General features: G+C 40.8%; 1 protein-coding gene across 4 annotated transcripts in view; it reads left to right on the forward strand.

Moving 5' to 3' along the window:
- Positions 1 to 15084, forward strand: part of Shtn1 (shootin 1) — a 112430-nt gene that overhangs the window by 95265 nt on the left and 2081 nt on the right. The window lies entirely within an intron of this gene.

Below are 15084 nucleotides of genomic sequence, written 5' to 3' on the forward strand. Positions count from 1 at the left end.
CTTTGATGAGCCAGCTTCTCTGCTTCTAGAGCTTTCCTTCAGATCCAAGCAAATTCCCTGTCTAAAGAGAATTCTCTCCCCTGAATTGGTTTGGTAATCAGGTTCTCTGGCTACACAAAGAATTGATCTGGTTGACACTTATTCTTCCTCAGAAGACACCTAATGAGATCTTTCAAAGTTAAAAGCTTAGATCTTCCGTTTGGTGGTTCCTGAGCAGCTGAAGAAGATACTAGATCTTTCAGACTATGTTAGATGGGACCTTTGTATAACCTTATTTCCTGGTCCTGGGCAAACGGTGTACCTTCCTATTGCTCTATCCAGAGAAGAAAATGACTATGTAAAGAGTTATCCATACAGACTGGCTTCCAAGTGCCATTTTGTCAGAGGTAATCCTGCTATTGAACGTGTTTCAGACAGATCTAATAGAGGATCAATTTGTTTTATAACAATGGCAAGCTCTTTTTGAAATGAGTCTACACTTTTGCTTTAGTTCTCTTGCCAGGATGTCAGCTAGTTTGTCACTTAAAGAAAAGGAAGAGGTGAGACAAATCAGATCAGCCGAATATTGTAATAACAGTTAATTAAACCTCTGATTTCCTGTTCTGTCAGGAGAGAAAGAGCCCCTTTTTTGTAGCTTTAGCTATCTTAGCTGAAAAGGTGAAACCTGGACAAATGAAGTAGAAATTCAATTTGGATCTATTTTTGCCAACTGGTATTTTCTTCCTCCCTTGCATTTTTCTCATTGGTATTATTAACTCTCCCCCCCCACACACACACACACTTTTGGAATGAATGGCCTTCTTTGCTGATTTACAGTTTTATCTAATTTCATTGTGTTTCAAAGCACATTTTCTCCTGCAGTCATGTGCTCCCTTTCTTTTGACTGGAGTCATGTGCACAGTTCTAGCAGAAAGACGATCTAGATTCATTCTTTATCTTTCCTATAAATTTGTTTAACACCTAATTTGACATCAACAGTCTGGCTGCATTTGAACCAATATCCAGACACAAAAGCAATTTGCCTGAGACAAGTTACTTTCTGAGAGAAATGCTTCAGTGTGTGTGTGTGTGTGTATAGATTTTTTTTCCCTTTACCATTTTACACAGATAATCTTAATCAGAAAATACTGCAACTCCTTCCTCCCTTTGTCTGTCTTTTATTCTCCAAAAGTAAGTGGAAATTACATTTCCAAGAAAGGAAATGAAATAATTGCAGGCCCAAGGTCTGCAAAATGTGTGTTGAATTGACAGTGAAAAGGATCCGTGTGTTGACAGACACAGTTGTTAGAGGCCGATGTGAAGCTCAATTTATTTCTCATCTTGCTTGTTCAATGACTGCTTAAGAGACACATTTCAATTTAATTTGTCTACTTAAAGCACTAATATAAGTACTGTGTGCTGCTGTATTAACTTTTAAACTTTGTAACCTAATGCTTGATTATTCAGTTCTTGACATTCTTTAGCTGAAATAACTAATGCCTTGTATTTCCACGTTGACAGTCGTTTAGCAAGTAAGAGTGCCTTTCTGAAAAATCCGTTTCTTAAGTACTAGGACAAATGAATCCGAGTATATACAGGGAACTTTTCTCTCTCCAGACAGGCACACTCCATTCAGTTCTGTTTAAACTCAGCTTTTTGATGACTAAAAGAATTTAACTTAATGTAGTTACTTCTAAGCTTTAAAAAAGAAAAACTCATGCTAATTTGTGAGGATCCCCTGAAGCTGGTCTAGCTGCCAGAAATGAGAGAGGTGATATCCAGGGCTGTTTGAGACTGGCTTGCACTAATAAGATGATTCTGGTATACTAACCATTAATATAACGACAACTACAGAGACATGACCTGGCAAAGAACTTGCAACTCAGGTCAGCAATTAAAAAACAAAGTGCTTGTGCTTCCTTTGCTTTTAAAATGCATCTTTACACTCTGGTAGACGACCTTTATTTTTGGTTCATGGCAACACCATCATGGTGGTTCAGGCGAGTGGCACTATCAGGTCTTGACAAGGGTCAAAGCCAAGGGATGATGCCAGTCACAGTGGGGACACACATTCACTCACTCACTCACTAACTCATAAGGTCACATTCCAGCCACTGCCACTCCTCTCATCTCCTTTCCTCCTTTCACTTTGACCTCTTTGGCCAGATATGGTTCCACATGTGCACATTCTGGTACCGTCCCCTCTGCCTTCTATGCTCTTCACCAGGGCTGCTCAGGTGGCTTACCCCTCCCCTCCTCAGTTCTTTGCTCAGATGTCACCTTCTCAGAGTGGCCCTGATCACCCTGTTTAAAGTTGTAACCCACCTTTGCCTAAACTCTATCCCATTCCCTCCTTCCATAGTAGTTATCACCGTTAGACATACTACATGAGTGTATCTATTGAGTTATTTTTCTCTCTTTGTGGGAATGTACCTTACATGAGTTTTTTCATCTGTTTTGTTTCCTTATGTATTTCAAACACCTAGCACATTTTCTGCCAGTTGGTAGGCTCTCAATAAATGAACAAATAAACACACTTTTTAGCATCAATAAAATATAAATATCAATTAATTAGAGCACTCAGTTAACCAAGGTTCTCAAGGTACTGAGCAGTCACATTCAGGTTTTTGTAGGTTGGATGGATTATTTAGGTTTGAAAACATTTTTAAATGCCCAGGAGTCACTTGCATTCAGCTTGATCTGGCATACCTTCATCACCTCTCTACCTACTCAAGATGCAGTCACTAGAGACCTTAGAATGCCCAGATTATAAAGATCTAGCTGTGCTCACTGGATTGGCTCACATAGACAGGAAAGTTGATTGACTCTACCTTAAATGTGAAGGTAGAAAGAAAGATGTCTCTGCATAAGATCTTCACTTAAGCATACAATTAAATAACTTCAAGCTGTCCCTGGACAGTTTTTCCTTTCAATAAATTACTAAAATCAAGATGTGTACTCCACATAGTTGAAGAACTCCTGTCTGTAAATGATGAAATCAGAGCTATATTATTACTTTATTTCCTGAGGAACAATGAGAAAGCAAGAGATACTTGTAATACTTAGTTACAAGGATTAATTAAAATTAATATCACCAGCATATGCATAGCAAGTTGGGTTTTTTGTTTTCTTTTTTTGTTACTGGGGTTTGAATTCAGCCTTGCCATTGTAGTTAGGCTCTCTACCACTTGAGCCAGTGCCCTTCTTCCCACCCCCCCTCACCCCCCAAGCCCTGATTTTTTGAAAAAAGAAGAAAAGTAAAAGATAATCAGGGCTTAGAGAAGTCTAATTCATTCTGTTTCTATTTTAATAATACCTTTAAAAATATTTTTTTTCTGTTATTTCTGATAAGCATGCACTATGTAGTCATAAAAGCCTTAAATCTCCTAGTAAATTGGAACTTCATTAATTCTGGTAGGCCATAATTCAAACAGGAATTATGCTCATAACTGCTGTTTGTCCTAAGGAGGGGAAAGAGCTGCTGGCCAAGCACACCTTGCTTTTGTGCTCTTTCCGGTTGATCTACATTGATCGGTTAATGTAAAATGTAGTAAGATTCCTTGATTCAAGCTAATCAATGGGTGAGATGGTCAATATAAAAGAGGGAAAGTCCTGTATTATACAATTTTTTAAAAAGACACAATCTTATTATTGTCAGACAGTTGTAATCCATGGAAATAGGCTAACCAAGTATTGCATAGGGTCAGAAAAACCTATGCATCTTCATCAATAGAAGCCTGCAAACAGGAGAGGGGAATTAACAAGTCAACAATATGTCAGTTTTCTAAACCAGTCCTTTCTACATCTGCCCAGGTGGCAAGGAGCATCCTGTCATTTCCAAGACTGGAGCTCCACAGAGTGACTTCAGCTCAGATCTTGAATCTGCTGTTTAATGTCTTTGTGACTTTGGCAAGTTATTTAATCAGTGACTCAATTTTCTCATATGTAAATTGAGTATGGTAACACCTACCTTATAGGGTTGTCATTAAATTCAGCAATATATGAAAAGCATTTTACTAAATTCCTTTCCTACGCAGGCTAACTTTAGCTACTCAGGAGGAAGAGATGGGGAGGATTGCAGTTAGAGGCCAGCGCAGGCAAAAAGAGAGATCCATTTCAATCAATAAGCCAGGTGTGGTAAGCAACATGAGACCCTACCTGAAAAATGACTAGAGCACAGAAAGGGCTGGAGGCGTGTCTCAAGTGATAGAGTGTCTACCTAGCAAACATAAGACCCAAAGTTCACACCCCAGGGCCACCAAGAACAATAATAAATAACTAAGTTCTTTCCCTATCATATGTTAAAATTATAATCCTGGGATAATAGCAAATCAAGGACAAAGTTGAGTTGAAAGCCAAAATACTAGACACTGGGTTATCAAGTGAGCTAGGTGACCTTGGCCAAGTCATTTAGCTTCTGTATTTTGTTTTATTTTTGTTGTAATTCTTCTCATCTAAAACTGAGGAAAGTAGATGACGCAATCCTCTGAGCCCCTTTCAGCTCTAGAATGCTAATAATTCCTGACAAATATGATCACTTTGTAAAGGTGTTCACAATTAGGATAAGGAACAAGAGATAAGTAATATTTTCTACTTACAATATGTCTTTCAATACTTTATAGATTTATCAGAAAACACAAACCCACAAATTTAAAATAACTTATTTAAAAAATATATCATCCAAATGAAAATGATTTGTCTTTCAGAGTAGTGCCATTAGGGTTCAAATGCTCATTCCATCTCTGTCATTGGATTAGAGATACCTGGTGACAGAGGAATAATTGAGCAGCCTTTTCTATCTGTTTATTTCCAGGTAGAGAAAGGGGATAAGGAATGAAGACTGCCTCACAGCCATTCTACTGGTCCCAAAAGAGAATTAGTGTCAGTACTTACTTGAATAAAAAAATAAAGCAAGGGGCATGACTAAAGTGACAGAGCACCTACCTAGCAAGCACAAAGCCCTGAGTTCAAATCCCAGTACCGAAAAAACCAAAAACCAAACAATGTGGTCCATTTTAACCTTCACTATATGTTCAACATATGTTTTTAAATGACTTTGGCTTTTGGAAGTGAATCTATTTTTGGTAATAACCATTAGTTTGCCATCATTGCTGATGTGTGAATTTTTTATTGTGACCTAGATACTCCACACGCTCCCATCACATGTACAGAAGAGCACCGTGCAGTACAGTCAGGCTGCAGCTGGCTGGTGCACAGCCTTCCTTTTTTCAGTCCTCTTAGGATCCTTTGTCTCACATTTGTATACTGTGGGACATTAATTCAAGTCAGAATTAATATTTCAGAAACAGAAGTATAAGTTGAGCACTAAATAAGAAAACCCAATATACCTAGATGTAGATGACCTTGTCTTCAGTTTAATCCTATGCAAGGCATCTGAAATATGCCTAAATCTGATGTTCTTATTGATATAGGTACTAAAAATTGGAAAAACATTGTTTTGGGAGAAACCTACAATGTTCCATCATATGTGTGTTCTTCTCTTACTCTTTATCAGCATGTGTTCATTATAAAATAATATCTATCTAAGAGGAAATATGCTGAAATTGTAGCAGGCAGGATGTATATGTTGATTGTAGATAGAGGCTATGGGTAATAGAACCATTTTCCAGTTTGGGAGTTGAAGGTTTTGGAATTTGCCTTTATAACTTTTTGTTGTTTCTATTGTTCTTCACTAATGTTTATTAAGTCAGGTACTTTCTTGTGTTATTTCTACTCTTCCAAATCTGTAGATTGGACATAAGCCCCATTTTATAGATGAGAAAACTGAGGCTCAGTCAGGCAAACAACTTGCCCAGAATTATACTCCTAATTAATAGTTGAGTCAGGTTGCTTCTGAACCTTTTACATCCTATCCCAGAAGCCCACCCTTTGAAAACTATAACCATTGCACTTAGTGTATTCAGAGATTAAGGAAAAAAGGTTTGTAAGATTTCTCCTTTAGGAAGCAGTAATTCTACGCTTAAGTCACTCCACCAGCCCTACTGTGTGCGTGTCCTGCTCCTCTGACCCTGCTTACTCACAGACAGTACCATCTGCATTTTTGCATCCTTTTCCTAAGTCTAGCATAAGCAGTGGAAAGGGCATAGTCTATTGTCAAGGGAAGATGCTACCCAGTAAAACAGAGTTGTTAAAAATCAAGCCAGTCTGAATTTGCAAGCAGTCTTAGTAGTTGGGGAAAGGTTGTTTTTAATGTTTTTCATCCCTAACATTCAATAAAATAAAGTAGACTAGAAATTAGCCTGTCAGAACACCAGCCTAAGCTGCTTTAGTCTTCGGTATAACTAGTTTTTACACATTTTTAATTTTATTGAATGTTTCAAACATGCCAAAGAGTAGTTTATTCCCAGAAATCAAATACCTGGAACATGTCTAGCTCTCGGCATTGGATTAGAAAAGTGTGTGTAGGCTGGGCATGGTGGCTCAGCGCTATGATCCCAGCTACTCAGGAGGTGGAGACTGGGAGGATTGTGGTTGGAGGTCAACCATAGTAAAAAGTTAATGGCCATAAGCTGGCCACAGAGTGCGCTTCAGTCACCCCAGCTACTTGGGCGGCTATAGTTAGGAAGATCTTGGTCCAAAGGTGAAAACATAAGACCCTACCTGAAAAGTAACTAAAGTCAAAAAGGCTTGGGGTATGGCTTAAGTGGTAGAGTGACTACCTAGCAAGAGCAAGGCCCTGAGTTCAAGCCCAAATACTGCCAAAAGAAAAAAAAGCTTTACCAAATGATGATATACTATGACAATACAAAGGTGAACCACTATCTTCAAACCTAGCCGTTTTAAAAACATTCATTCTAAAGCCCCAAATAAATTTGAGTATTGTGTCCACTTTTTGCTGTGCCTTTTTAAGAGCGCTCCATATGTGGTCAGTTCCTGGTGAGGTCCTTGAGTTTGTTCTTAATTGTCTGACAAATACGTTCCTATGCTTTGGGAGATCTCTGTCATCAAGAATGACAGGACCATGGGCCTTTGGGAAGGAGAAGGAGTTGAACTGTTCTTAGAAAGTCTCTGCTTCACACAGCAGGAAGCAGCTCTCATGGCTTTGCCATCTTCCTTTTCGTCTCTGACCAGTATTACATGGAAGGAGCCCTGCTTGTCTGAGTGTTGCTTTGTTCATCCATACTCACTTGTTCTATTACTTTCAGTAAGATGAATGATGTCCCCTTGCAGTTATAATTAAGCAAGGTAGTCAACCTCAAAGATGGCTTTTCACTTGAAACTTCAAAGGGGAGAGCCTATTTGAAAGGGAACCCAGTCCACTCACTGCACTGACTTCCCAGCCTCATCGTCTTCCCTTGGTCATTCTTAAAGGTCCTTGGAAGCTACAATTGCCAGAGACACTTCTAGTCTCAGACACTTTTCTAATTCATCACACTTCAACCCCAGAGCCTCCCCAAACTGTAAGCTTCATCAAATTCTTTTAGATTTGCTTTTGAACCACCAGACAGGCAGTTAGTTTGCTTTTTTTGTTTAATGGGTCAATGTCGGTCAAATCCTGCCCTAGGAGAATTTAAAAAATAAAAACCCACATAGCAATTACAGGACTTGAATTCAATAGAAAAGTATCCATTTCTGGTGAAACCATTTTTATTTTAATTTGCATTTAATTTCTAGATCTCTGGTGTCTCTAAATACATGTGACTTTTTGGCCCTACACAGATTTATTTTTGCAAGAGTTCATCTTATTTGGGCTATTAACTGAAAACCAAAGAATGGTTGATGAAAGAGAAATTTTAGATGTCTCTTGGTTAGTGTGACCAGTCAAACATTTCCATGAAGGGAAAAAAAAAAAAAACAAACCTAATTGCCTTTCAGGTTTCAAATTAAAAGTAGGATTGATTTTTATCATTGTTTGACCTCTAGCTGGTCTATTCAGTTTTATTCATTATTTCCAGTGTGAAACTAATATAAAAAAATGGTGTTTTAAATTGTAGCTGGAGGATCTAAGCTTTTGAAATATGTTAGCAAGTAGAAACTGGAATTTTAAATTACTTTTAGGGAAATTTGGCATAAAATCATTGTCTGGAGCATTGGTTTCAGCTGGAAATTTATTTGGTTGGCTATTAACCATTCCTTAAGGGCTTGGTCAACATTTTGTTCAAACAGAGACTAGGGAAGTTTTCAGTCCCTGGGGTGGAAGGAGTGTGTTTTCTTCCTGCTACTCCCTCCCATACTCCACTTCCTCATCACTTCCTCTTTCTTTCTTTCTCCCCTGTCTGTGTGTCTGTCTGTGTTTGTGTGCTTGGCTTGACAGGAAGTGGGGAGGAGGGCACCTTCCCTGTTCTTAGTAAGCATTTATTTCCGAGAAGAGACGACTAGCTAGCACAATGAACCACATGGACGCTCCTGCTTAATCTGATGCTCTTATACAATTAAAGGATTTGCTCTGCTCTCACTGTAATCTTAGTACTGCTGAATTGTGTACTGACACTACAGGAAACAGCTCTGTTCTGTAAAGCACGACTACAATGGTTCTCCATGTGTGCCTGTACATGGACAATTAACTTCTAACAACAAAATTAGCAGAACAACTGGATGCTCTGGAAGTTGAGATGCCCTCACTTAGTCTTCTCTTCCTCCCCCTAAGGAGTTATCCGGTGGACTGCCCGGAAGATGAGATGTAGCTATTGTCTTACATGTGTTCTGAGTGGCCGTACAGACGGCGACTTCTTCCAGATTAATTGTTCGGGATGTGTTGTTACACCTCGTGGAGAAAGGACTGTTCAAATGCTGTTGAGTAAATCTCAAAATTACTGTTAAAATGCCAGGGAGTAATTCTCAGTTCTTTCAAAGAATTAATTACCTTGTAACATTTGCTTCCAGTTGCAAGCCTCTTTGATTTTTACAAGACTTTGTATAAAATATATCATTTCTGCAAATTGCTTTTGGTAGTTTATAGTTTTTTTTTAAACCATTTTCAATAGTTTTTGCAGTGCAGTTTTTATGTTTCCTTTTATTTGTAGTGAAGTAGAGTGGAGTTTTTTTTTTGTTTTTTGGTTTTTTTTATTCAAATAGAAGTAACTGACTAGAACAAAAGCGGTTTCAGATCTCAGGATAAACCAACCAAACTTCTGAAACCTGATGAACACATTTCATTTGAAAAATACTTTATCATGTCATAGAACTCTATGAAGAGTGGCCAACTGAGTCCTTTGGGACTCCCGTCTTTTTAAAAAAGAGTTTGAAGCAAATAATACAGTAAGGTGAAGGTATGTCGTGCCTAGCAGCTTTTTAAAGGAACCAGTGTTATGTATGGTAATTTTGTGGAAGACTGTGTGTCCCTTAACATAGTTCTTATAACCAAAACTCAGTTTTTAAATAGCTAGGATCCGAATGAATTTTTTCTGGAGACTTAAGTTTCTCCAAAATTACAAAAAGCCAAAAAATAACCTAAGAAAAGTGTCACACACGTTTCATCATCTCTGCTGAGCGAAAATCAAATAGTTCGTGCATTACCAGCGTTGCTTTTGCTGGTGAGGACGGTGGAGTTTCAGAACCTGTAAATGTGTGCGGTCCACCTTGCGTTAGCAGGATAGGTGAGCAGGCACCCACCTTGGCCTTGTAGCATGCACCGTGGGCTGGGCTGTCAGCTGCACACTGGCTTGCCTCTGCAGCAGTTACGAAACTAAAGGAAATATTGCTGAGTGCTCACACAGGGTCTTTGGCCAGCCATTGTTACCTACTATAAAAGGAACTTTGGTTAATCCTGAGGGCAAATCGGCAGCAAGAGACTGATGTCAGATTTCCAAACATGGTAGTGTTCTTGTTAATAATGTTAGTTTTTTATAATTAAACATTCAATCCATTTTCCCACAAATAAAAGCAGACTCAAATTGACAAACTGCTGTATTCCCTGAGCTAAAATGGGGATTTTCAAAAAGTATGCAAAGCCAAAAGAATTGAGCTTTGTTTTACTCCATTTATACTTAAAAGTATGAGAATTGGTAGTCAAATAGAAAGGCTTAGCTTATGTTTGAAACCTTGTGTAGATTTGGATAAATATATTAAAAGCGCTGAAAAATTGAGTTTCAGAAAGAAACAATAAACACTATCTCTGCTGTAATGCCACGTCTGTTCAGTGCTCTAGTAACTATGTAAAGGGCTTGGAAAAAAAAAAAAGACTTATTTTTGTAACTAGGGGAAATAGAAAGCTGACTTCCTCTTTGGAGTTTTCCCAGGAAACTACTTTATAAAGACAAACTTCAGTCTTTCCGTTTTCTGTCCTTGAAGGTGGTAAATATGATTGCTGTTTTATCCATTTTTATTGTAAATGAAACAGAGTTCAGACCGTCCGGCTGTGCGTCATTTGTTGGACGGCTGCCACAGACTAATGCAGACGTCCCACTGGGAGACCAAAGAAGAGCTACACTTTGAATCACCAGATTGTGTTAAATAGTCCAGCTGTTGCGATTTGAAAGATAGTTACCTCAGAAGTGAGATAGAAATGAACTTGGCATTTGTGCCTCAAACCATTTTTACACTGTTTGGCAATCAGCTTTTCAGAGGTAGCATTTTATAAAATAACTCTCACTGCTTAAAAGTTTCATTCACTGTTACATTCAAAATGTCCCACCTTTATGTTATCAGTAAAATTAAGCTTGAGTGATATGCAGGATTTGCATGAAATAAGCATTTCCCCCTTCATTTCATGAGCTTTGATTGTATTCAATTGAGCTCAGAACCTTGTCGATTAGGGCTCTTTTGGGCATTAGTTAATTTGAATTGCAGCCGAAATGTTAGCTAGAATGTTGTTGAATATAATTGGAACGTGAAAAGTTGATTTTGAAAGGAATTTCACTGAATGCAAACAATGATGTGCTTTTTTAAAATTAGAAGGCAGCACTTTCCTCTCCTGTGACACAGCCTGAGAAACCTACAAATCCCTTCATCAGCTTCAGCTTTGGTGGAACCATCTACAATTGTTCTGATTCTTCTGGTACCAGGAAGGTCTGAAGTCAGGCCTTTCCTTTTACCAGCAAGGGGTCCCACCTGCCAGAGCCCCACATTCGGGCTCTCCTGCAGTTGAGGAACAGTAGCTGCTTTCTAAAAGGGTGTCAGGCTCTGTAGAATGGGATAGATTGAAATATTATGGCCTAGCTTTTATTTTGCTTGTTGGGTTTTTTTGTGGGTTTTTTTTTTTTTTTGTCTTGAAATTACCTTTGAGCACATGGTCTTTAAATGATCCATGAAAAATCTCTGAGTGGATCACACATGACTACCCGTCTGTTGTAGCAAGGAAAAGATATTGGCCAGGAAACCAGGATTCCACAGTTTTTGTCCTGAATGTGCTGTTGACGAGTTGTATGCTGCTGGACAAACCATTTCACCTTACTCCTCTGGAGTGTTCATCTGATCAGGGATAGGGTTAGACTGGGTCACATCAGAGATCTCTTTAAGCCTGAGTGTCCCAAGACTGTAGTCTTACTTCCTACCACCTATAACACTTCAGTTCTCCTTGCAGATTTTACTGCATATAGGAAAAGGGTGGCCATGACTTTGTATGCGGACTGACTTTTAATTGCTTATTTGTAGTCATTGTCCTCAGGTGCTACATTAAAGTAGAAAAACTGAACAGAATAATAATTACCATGATTTCTAGTACATTGTCAAATTTGAGCTGCTAGGATGTCTCCCTGCAGAAGTTTTAGTTGTAACTAAAGTGGTCCAGACCCTGCCACTGTGGCTACCTTGAACAAGAGCCTGGGTTCTTGGCACTGTTCCTGCAGGGGCTCTCTCTGGCTCTTCCAGTAGGATGGAGATGGAGATAGGATATAGCCTAGGATGAAGGCTCCTCATTTCAGAAGGAGCCTTAGGCAACTCTTCAGGGAAACCAGGAAAGGACCTAGTGATGGCAAACTAGAAGCAACAAACTCCAGAGGGAGGATTTCTTGAAGGGATGAATTTTATAGTTGTGGACTGAAAAATGCAGTTAGAAACAGGGGGAATAAATCAGCTTTACAAATGCCTAACATTAGCCTGGGGCATCAGTGTCCTGTTTTGAGAAGATGCCTTCAGGAACTAGCACAGCACTGTGGGCAAGTCAGGAACTGGGAGGCAGCTCAGCTCTTGCCACTGGTGAACTGTGCAGGGTTGCCCCTCTGCATGCCTCACTGTCCTTATTTGTACAAGGACAGCTCAGACTAGATGACTGCCTGAGTCCCTTTCTGCCTTGACCCATTGGGGTACCAAGGCAGTGGTCGTTGTTCCTGAGAGACACTGCTTCAGACACTGCCCACTGGGCCTAGTGCAGTGAGAATCAACCAAGGGCTCTCAACCGGTGGCCTGCAGGAGGCTAATATGTGAGTCTGCAGCTGAGCAACCTACTTCAGGAATAGTTCTTTGGACTGACACAAGTCCAGGACAGTGTCAGCCTGACAATAATACAGTTTCTCAGTTTTCAGTTCAGCCAACCTGTTTACTGCTGTTGTGGAGCCCCAAGAAAGAACACTTCATGAAAGTGTCTAGCGCCCCAGCTGATGAAGACAGCTTTTGCTAGGATATGTACCACGGTTCCCCTGCAGATAGACAGGGGCATGAAAACAGCCACAGTCGTTCTACTGAAGTGACAAAGGTTGGTGTGGGTTGATGGTAGAATGAGATAAACACTTCCTTTGCATGCTTCAAGCAGACTGGCTGGCGTACATAACAGTGGGCTTAGACTTAGGCTGGTGAAGCCAACTGAACTTGACTGGCAGACTTCTGTGTGGCTTCTACTGAAACCTAGGCAAGCTTCACCTTTACCTCCTAGAATTCCCTCACCCATTTGTTTCCAGTTTAGAGTTGGCCACAAGAGAAATTTGCATGAGATTTAGAAGACAGAAGTAGAAATCATTAAGAAAAGAAAAGAAAAAGATGATCCACATGTGGCAGGCTCTGTTATTACAGTTCATGCACAGTGCCCCAACGTGTAGACTCACCTCGTTGACATGGGGCCACAGCAGCCTACCGATTCTCTAGCTCCTCTTATCTCCTCCTCTGACTTCTTCACGTCCCAGGCCAGGTGTGTGGTACAGCTCCATGTGGAAGGACCCCAGCTTATCTCACAGGACCTGAGTATCATCAGGATGGGTGCTTATAGGAGACAGATACATCTCTAGTTTGTCCTGAGACTCTGTACTTTACAGTCATCTTCCCTCTCAGTTGTCAGAATAACTGACTTCAGGCCCAGCATGAAGTGTAGAAGCAGCAGTCTCCCATAGACTGCTCGATAGTGCCCTCCAGTGCCTAGGCTGTAGTTCCTGGAGCAGGTTCTTCTTGGCCCTCGTTGGCTCTGCTGTTGTGATCACAGGCTTTCACATGTTGCTTGGGCCAAAGAAAGTCAAAATGGGTACCCCATATTAACTCCCAAAACATAGTAGCAAAAGGCTTGAGAAGTGGTTCCTTGACCAAGGCAGTTGGACAATGTCACGATGGTTTCTAGTGAAGACACAGGGAGCCATCTGTCCTACAGCAAAACCTGTCCTTCCAGGTTCCTGAGGCTCTCCTTCCTTTTACCACCCACAAGGAAGACAGTGTCATATGTTAGTTACTTATGATGAAGGCCAAGTCACTGAGTTAATATAACCCAATAGCCAGAAAGAATGACTTTTGAAGCACTTGGATCAACTTGTAGGGCAGGTGAGAAAGTGATGACAGAATGTGGTTTTGGGTTTTAGTGTTTTGTGTCTTGACTGGGCATGCAGTCAAGTCCCAGTAGTGGGTCACTTTTTCTGTTATTTTTGTGATAAAAACCACATCCAGACCTACTGACACCAAAGCTTGGGTTTCTCTCTGTTCCTTCTGAGCTTTTCCCAGTTGTATTTATTTGCTTATTTGCTCACTTTGACAAGCAACCTGTGCTAAGGCAATGGGGAGAGAATTGTGAATAAAACTTAAGATTCGCTGCCTCGTGGATGCTTATACGCTTTTGAAAAATACAGAATGGAGCACCTAATTAGCTGTGGTAAGTCCAGCAAAGGAGAAGTATAACACCTAATGAGTGTTCACCAGCAGATCTGGCCTGCTCAAGGGGTCAGAAATAGTGGAAACCAACTCCCGGTGAGGGGCTGGCCAGCAACTCACAAGCACACGTCATGGGTAGGAAGCAGTGTGCTGGTTCACAGTTAATAGTTGCTTCTCTGGGATGAAAAGACCTTATCCGAGAATTGGCCAAAAGGGCAAGAAAAGTCCAGAGAGCTACAGCCCAGTACCTTCCCCCAGTGCCTTCTGATCATAGCTCCCCCCAACCTTTGGTGTTACTGGGGTTTGAACTCAGGACCTTGTACTTGCTAGGCAGGTACTGTAACTTGAGCCTTGCCCCAGTCCTTTTGGGCTTTAGCGCCAGACCATGATCCTCCTACCTCTGCCTCCCACTTAGCTGGGATTATAGGCACATGCCACCACATGTTGGTCGAGATGGGCTTTTGCTAATTTTTTTGCCAGGGCTGGCCTCAAACCTCTGTATTCCCACTCTCCACCTTCCAAGTAACAGGGATTGCAAACATTGTGCTGCCACAGCCAGACCCTGACCATGTCTTCTGAGAGGACTAGGTGCTTGCAGCCAAATTTCCTGACATGTGTCAAGAGAATATGTTTCAGGGACACCTCTCTTTCCACAAGGAAAATTGTCCAGCCTGAGAAGCAATAGCTTCTTGCATCTGAAGAGAGGCAGCTTTTGAAGAAAAAGAAAATGCCTCTGAAATTCAGTAAGAAAAATCTCGAGAAACCTGATTCTTCTATGTAGAAAACTTTATGGTAACTCAGTGCTTGAGCTTATGTCCGGAACTGTCCCACCTGTCCTTTCCTCCCCCCACCGCCTGGGTCAGGTCTCTCCTAGTCGCTATGGCTGCTGTGGCACAGCTGGCTATAGCACTAACCTGTCCATCAGCAAGCGAGAGTGTCACCTCCCCTCTCCATGTGGTCTCTTCAGAGCGAAGCTGCAGCCAGGCACATGGGGGCAAGAGGGAGGAAGGGGTTGGACTGGCTCCTTCCTGCTGGGAGAGCACCCTCCAGGGCAGAAGTCTGGGTGTGGGCAGTGAGTGGGATGCACAATGAACCCATGAGTTTTGCCCTTCCTAAGAGGAGCATGCAGTTAAGCAGGTAGGT

This window comes from Castor canadensis, chromosome 7 (assembly GCF_047511655.1).
Source record: "Castor canadensis chromosome 7, mCasCan1.hap1v2, whole genome shotgun sequence".
Lineage (NCBI taxonomy): Eukaryota > Metazoa > Chordata > Mammalia > Rodentia > Castoridae > Castor > Castor canadensis.